At 35.4% G+C, this 7,731-nt stretch overlaps 2 protein-coding genes across 3 annotated transcripts in view; one reads left to right on the forward strand and one right to left on the reverse strand.

The window, feature by feature from the left end:
- Positions 1-7,376, reverse strand: part of LOC134822232 (uncharacterized) — a 36,251-nt gene extending 28,875 nt beyond the window's left edge. The window contains exon 1 of the mRNA XM_063833142.1: positions 7,357-7,376. The gene's annotated coding sequence lies outside the window, so the exon portion shown is untranslated. The remainder of the gene's footprint in view (positions 1-7,356) is intronic.
- Positions 1-7,731, forward strand: part of LOC134822228 (uncharacterized) — a 63,713-nt gene that overhangs the window by 18,916 nt on the left and 37,066 nt on the right. The window contains exon 1 of one of the 2 annotated variants that reach the window (XM_063833136.1): positions 4,555-4,564. The exons of the other annotated variant lie outside the window; for it this stretch is intronic. The gene's annotated coding sequence lies outside the window, so the exon portion shown is untranslated. Of the gene's footprint in view, positions 1-4,554; positions 4,565-7,731 lie in introns of those variants that run through there. 2 annotated transcript variants of the gene reach the window in all.

Genomic DNA, 7,731 nt, shown 5'->3' on the forward strand with positions numbered 1-7,731 from the left:
CAATCATTGACCATATTTTCGTCAATAATTGCCACGCTGTTACAAAATCGGGAGTAATTTCTGAGTCAATCTCTGACCACTTGGCAACTTTTGTCACAATCATGGTTGATCAGAATAGGCTCAGTTGTAAACTTCAAGAAGATACAACAGAAATGTCTTCTCGAGTAATAAACGATGACAGTATCCAAAAGTTCGAGAACGACATTTCTGCGGTAGACTGGAACTTGGTTAATAACTATGATTCTGTAGATGAAAAATTTGAGGCTTTCGATAAAAAATATAGTGAACTATACGACCGAAATTTCCCAATTAAGGCAAAAAAGAGTAAACCAGGCCGCCGTAAAAACACAAAGCCGTGGATCCAAGAATGGTTACGGTGCGCTTGTGATCGCAAAAATAAATTTTATGAAGATTTTGTCACAAACCCGACCACTGAAAATGATATTAGGTACAAGAAGATGAAGAAATTTGTGAATAAACACGTGGATAAGGCCAAAAACAAATATTACAACGCGTACTTTACAAAATATTCTAGCGACAGCAGAAAACAATGGCAAATGGTTAATAACTTGTTAAACAGAAAGAAAAAAGGCAAAATTAAGATAAACAAAATTAAATATAATGGGAGCGAGATAACAGATTCTCAGCAAATTGCGAATAGCTTCAATGACTATTTCTGCAATATAGCTGAGACTCTTAAGAGAGAAAATGGTCTCGTATGCTCTGAGGGCAGGACTATCGTAACAGAAACTCAAGATAGCAAATGCCAGCGGAGCATGAATCTAGAAGATTCGTCCGCATCAGAAATAATTGAAATAGTTAAGGGTTTGAAGATTAAGTCGACTTCTGATATGAGTATACTTCCCCTGAAAAAAGTGAGCAATATACTTGCACCAGTGCTTAGCTGCCTAGTCTCTGCGTCTCTACATCAGGGGAAGTTTCCGCATAAATTGAAAATCGCGAAAGTAGTTCCACTTCACAAAAGTGGGTCACGTGCTGAAGTTTCAAACTATCGACCTATCTCATTACTCTCATGTTTCTCAAAAATCTTTGAAAAAATTATGCAAGCGCGACTATTAGATCACTTAAAGACAGAGAAAATCCTATTTGACTCTCAATACGGATTTCGGGCTGGGCACAGCTGCGAACATGCTTTACTAGAAGCCCAAAACCATATTCACAGGGCACTAGAAAAAAAGCAGGTCACAGCACTGCTTCTATTGGACTACAGCAAGGCCTTTGACATGGTTGACAGCAGTATTCTTCTGAGAAAACTTGAGCACTATGGAGTTCGGGGGTTGACTTTATCTTGGTTTCACTCATATCTAACCGATAGAGAGCAATACGTGAGCGTCAACAACTGCAAGTCCTCTCACCTCAAACTTAACTACGGAGTACCACAGGGCTCCATTCTCGGACCAATTCTGTTCATAATCTACATCAACGACCTTCCTCAGATTATTAATTTAGCTAAACATATTTATTTCGCTGACGACGCAAACCTAATAATAAGTACAGATACATTTGAACAACTTAATGCATTGGTGAATGAGATTCTGACTTTGATAATTGATTGGGCTACTAATAACGGGCTTAAATTAAATGCTAGCAAAACTAAATATATGATCTTTACAAATAAAGAAACTAAGGATATAGAAATCTACATGGGAGGTGAGCGACTAAAGCAAAGTTATCACGAAAAGTTTCTTGGCGTGATCATTGATACTAAGCTAAATTGGGCCCACCACATTAGACATTTAGCCACTAAAGTATCTAGAAATGCGGGTATTCTCTACAAACTCAAAGGCTCAGTACCTAACAAAGCACTCAAGTTGATATACAACAGCTTTGTTCAGTCTCACTTGTACTACTGCTGCACAGTTTGGGGAACAAGATCGCTAAACTCCGTTAAAAGAGTCTTCTCGGCCCAGAAAAAGGGCATTCGCGCTGCAGATAACCAATACCACCGCTATTTTTATGACAAAGATCTGAATAGCACACCTTCACACACAAAGGAAATTTTCAATAAACTAGAAGTATTAGCTTTACCGAACGTGATAGCTAAATGTATATTATGCTTAATGCACAAAGTTTATTCTAACACTGCACCACCAAATATTATAAGAATGTTCACTGTTTCAAACTTAAACGCACCTAGAAGAGAACCTGAGTTCTTTGCAGTACCATTTAACCGTTTATGTAATTCAGACAAGAGCATTTCTTACATTGGGCCTAAGTTATATAACCAAACAGTCAACATTATTAACAATAGGTTGGTTCAAAAAAACCAAAATTTCTCAAATTTTGCTGAGTATAAGCTCAAACTTTGATCCCATGGCTAAAACACCCCCAAAAAATTTTTTTTGGTCCAACTCGTCTGGGATGGGACTGCACATGCCACGCCCTAATTTTTTGAGGTTCTTATACAGGTAAAATTCTTAAAATTGCCGTTTTTGACCTTTAAACTTCTAGATAGTGTCCCGAAAGCAATGGAGTGTAATATAAATGTGATAAAAAGGTTAACTTTAGTCAAGGTCTCATGTCTCTACGACCTTAGCATCAACATGTCTCTGCGCCTCCATTTTAAGGCGCGGTCGCGTCTCAACCATTGCTCAGTAAAGGTCGTAGAGACATGAGACTTCAACTAAAGTTAACCTTTTCCTACCATTTATATTAGAGTAGCACAGATTCAAAGCTCTAAACACATTCCTTTATCCTTAAAACGACGATCATATGAATTTTGCCTGTAAAAGTTGATATCTTGATGTCAATTAACATCGTAAGCTTTTGAAATTAAGATTAATTAAATGAGTCATAATTCTTCACACAATATTTACACACAATATGAAAATATAAATACAGGAAGTCTTTCTTGGATTCGACATTGAACTTTTCTCGGTCCCTGCACTGGAAAGTGGAACTGATCCTTTAGGTTTAAAGAAGTCAGCAGGTTCTGATTTAGGTACCCTGGTTTTCGGATCGCCTTGTCTTCACAAGCAAGCTGTCTAATCTTCGTTGCCAAAAAGAATTTGTTGCCAGAGGAATATTTTCGTCAAACTAGGATTTAAATGAGGTCCTTATAATTTCTTTATGACTCGTCAGCTATAGGATAAGCATTGATGAGGTCCAATAATTCCTTCATAGCTCGTCACTGACAGGATCATTATCAACGATATCCAATGATTCCTTCATAGCTCGTCACTGACAGGGTCACCGATCACTATTAATAAGGTCTGATGATTTCTTCTTGACTAACGAGGTACAATAATCTCTTACTGATACGTCAAGCCAAGTTAAGTAAATAACTATAAATATCCAAGCATTAGCTAACAAAATAGCATCTGGTTCTAATTCCTTTACCAAGTTATCAGTAATGGATCTAAATTAATCTTTTCTGTAAACTGATCTTCTTAAAGCTGAAGGACTGATTCCCTCTCCAGTCCCCAAGATGGGGAATATTTGTTAAATTATTGTAGGATTCATGAAGAGGGGAAATTCTCCACGGTATGCTTGCGTTCTTCTGTAGGATGATGCCATAGCTGCCATATTCCCAATACTCGAACAGCTCGTTCTCGACAGTGACAACAGCAGTATACAAATTCACAAACTGCTCATTCATAAACATAAGGCTCCGGAATGCGACTTCATTTTAAGAGAGCTTGGAAGAGGGCGAATTCCCCCAGTAATGTTTGTTTTCACTAGCATTGTAATGCAAGAAATTTTGCAACGCAATGCAACCAACGAAGTTGTTCTTACCTCTGACAGTTCCAGGGTGTGGAGACGTGGAATCCAAGGAAGATTTTCTGTATTTTTTCATATTGCGTGTAATATAAATATTGTGTGTTAAGTATTATGATTCATTTAATTAATCTTAATTTCAAAAGCTTACGATGTTAATTGACATCAAGATATCAACTTTTACAGGCAAAATTCATATGATTGTCGTTTTAAGGCTGAAAGAATGTGTTTAGAGCTCTGAATCTGTGCTACTCTAATATAAATGGTAGGAAAAGGTTAACTTTAGTTGAAGTCTCATGTCTCTACGACCTTTACTGAGCAATGGATGAGACGCGACCGCGCCTTAAAATGGAGGCGCAGAGACATGTTGATGCTAAGGTCGTAGAGACATGAGACCTTGACTAAAGTTAACCTTTTTATCACATTTATATTACACTCCATTGCTTTCGGGACCCTGTCTAGACGTTTTAAGGTCAAAAACGGCAATTTTAAGAATTTTACCTGTATAAGCACCTCAAAAAATTAGGGCGTGGCATGTGCAGTCCCATCCCAGACGAGTTGGACCAAAAAAAATTTTTTTGTGGGTGTTTTAGCCATGGGATCAACGTTTGAGCTTATACTCAGCAAAATTTGAGAAATTTTATTTTTTTTGAACCAACCTAATTAACAAGGACATAAAATATGTCACCACTTGCCTACAAGACAAATTCCTAAATTCATTCAAGTCTACAGTCAACAAGCATGTGCTTACTGCACAAGCACATAAACCGGATGACAAGGACTGGGACAACTCAAATTTCGTACTTTTAGAAATTTAAATAATTTGGATCATAATAACGAGCAACAAAACTTTAACCTCATAACAAAATATGACTATCTTCGAGCATTTATTACAATGCTATCGACACCGCGCAATTTCACTGTCATTTACAACTTTTAAAAGATAAAAATATCACCGCGCATTCTTCAGACCCTGTGTCGCTGTTCTAAATTTATGTCAAGAGATAAGAGTTATTTAAAATTCTTAATAGTACTATTTAAATTTGCTAATAGCATAATCATATTTTATACATTATTAATACTTTATACATTGTGTGCATATATTTATATTTGATTGTAATTAAAGATTTTAAGGCGTTAGTGCCGAGTAATGCCTTCGGGTAGTGCTCCTCAATCGATTATATACTTCGCCAATCAACAATTTTCCCGAATAATTTGTAACCTATAATATTTAAAATTTTCATTGACTAAATATATTCTGCTACTATAGTTTTCTTAAATAATATCGTACTGTTATGAGATTACGTTTGTCCTCAATACATTTAATGGATGATATATCCGTACAATTATTAACCGAAATAGAAACTCGTCGATGTGAAATGCGGGGCAGCTCGGACGACGATCCGCGCATCATTAGATAAGCAACCAATAACGGTACGTCCACTATACAGCCACAATATAGCCACAATATAGCCACAATATAGCCACTATTACAATTAACATGGTTTCAGCTACACAGTCATGATATTGTGACTGTGAAATACTGTTAAATAATTTTAGTATAAAATATGTAACACATAAAATCATATACCAAATCCTATTGTTATAATGCAATACGCATGACCTTTTAGATAATTTAGTTTCCTTTCTTCATGTTGACTCTCAATGTTGCAATTAGATTGAATCCAAATTAAATGCCGAATTCTTAATGACGAATGACGAGACTGGCAGGTCGTCTTCGCCCATACTTTGAGTTGCACTAATTTTAACCACTCGCTATTTTAGTCTATTAATTGATAATAAGATAGAATTTAGGGTTTGTTGGGTTTGTTAGGTTCATATCAATTAGTAGACTATTTTAGTCTACTAATTGATAATAAGGTATACCACAATAGAATTCAGGGTCTGTTGGGTTTGTTAGGTTCACTTAGACGATCACTTCACGGATTTGAGAACTTAGTCGAGCTTACTTCGGGATCTCTTTGGCGCTGTACAGCTATGTTAAGTGAACAGAATGGACTACAATGCAATCATTGCTAGCCGCAGGGCGCGGGCGCGCGCTACCACAAGCACGAGGGGTTCGGTTATATCGTACTGCATGGTTAGAGCAATTTTAAGTTTAACATGTATTATATACTATAAACTAAAATTTTTTGTACTGTATCATGTATCAATATTAAATATGCATGTGTTATATATGATAACTAAAAATTATTCTTGATTTGATATTTTTTACAAAAAGCACATTTAATTATATTTGGTATGCATGTACAATTTTGAAAAGATTGTGCATGAAATTAAAGTGCGTTTACGCTACCAAAATTAAACGAAAAATTAAACAGAATATCGTTAAAGATCATCATGCAGCACTTTAATTTTGAGACAATTCGACCAAATCTACTAACGCTATTCACTATTAGTATTGTGCTTTTCATGCAGAAATTTACGAAAATAGAGTTTTTGAATTTGTTAGATCTAAAATATAAATCTAAATGATTTGTATAGATGCATATATTGCACGCAATTTGGAAAGTGTGATTTCTATGGAAATTTAAACCGCACAAATATTTATACTCTACACTGCTTCCCATAATGCCAAATTTTGAGCGTTCTTGTTATAAAAATAATAAGTTTCTTTCTAATATTAATAATATAATGTTAATCAAGAACGGGATACCCAGAGCTGAGACGATACATAACTAAACCTAAATAGATACTGACAGTAATGCCGCCACTAGTTCAACTAGAAACTTATTAACATTAACTATTTACTGACAATACTGACAATTGCTACAGTTATAATAGACTATAAAATTATAACATACAGCAATGAATACAGAGATATAGACATTAATGTACGCACCAAGATTGTTGTCCAGCAGATAAGGAATGGTGTTTTTCTCCCATATTCGGTATTCTTGGCGTGGTAGACCCCGTTTCTGCCTGCTCCCGAACACTGAGCTGATCATGTAATCTTGTACGATATCTCCTTGGAACAGAGCTCGTCCATTCACTGTCACTCCTGAATGTTGGATAAAAGATTAGCAATGTAAATTATGCAAAGAGTGACAACCATGATATTAGTACGCATATTGGTTTCCAAGTTTCTTTAAATATCGAATTGATTGTTTTTCCATGATTTGTACTGTAATAAAAGGCGTAAAATTCGTTTTGATTGAAATTTTGTTTGACTGAAATTTTGTTTGACTGAAATTTTGTTTGACTGAAATTTAGCTTTTGTCAATCATGCCTTATAAGGGAAAAAGTTAAAACTGGGGTATCGTCAGGTGTTTTTGTAATTTGAAATTCATGCCACACAATCACCGCCAAACTGTTAGCACCGCGAACTGTAGTGTTATCAGATTCATTTCAAGTATGAAGTAGGATCCTGAGATCACAAAAATTACCCGTTTTTGGTTTTGATTTCATTTTAATTCATTATTATAGTCGTCCTGTTTGCAGTGGTTGACTTGGAATTATTACACTTGAGTCAATATTTATATAGCTACTATATTAATGCTTTTCATACAAAGTTACAACAAAATGTTTATGTTATGTATCCTGGCGTTGGACAGGATATTTACCCGCTTAAAATATTTCCATCGCGTTACATAATACTCAATAAATGTAATAGATTTGTAGTGTTGTAATTAGTTTAAAATAATATGGGAGATTGGATGTTGGAGTAAGGTTACAGTAATTATGATCAAAACTGTTTTAGAAAAGTAAAAATCACTGTCTAAACGAATTATCTCACCCTCATTCAACTCGTGTATCAGCTGACTATCCTTATCTGACAGGGTCACACACAACGAAACGAAAGCAAGGATATGCACGCAAAAACTTTCAAAACTTGAAACCATAATTAGATAATTGCTGCAAATCCGATGTTAATCGTTCAAGAATCCTTTGGCACTAAATCTGGTTTTAAAAAAACGATTTCGTGTCAGCAGCCAGGAGACGGTTTAACCCGAATATGCAGAAAAAACAAAT

Source organism: Bolinopsis microptera, chromosome 10, assembly GCF_026151205.1.
Source record: "Bolinopsis microptera isolate Bmic1 chromosome 10, MBARI_Bmic_1.0, whole genome shotgun sequence".
Taxonomy (NCBI): domain Eukaryota; kingdom Metazoa; phylum Ctenophora; class Tentaculata; order Lobata; family Bolinopsidae; genus Bolinopsis; species Bolinopsis microptera.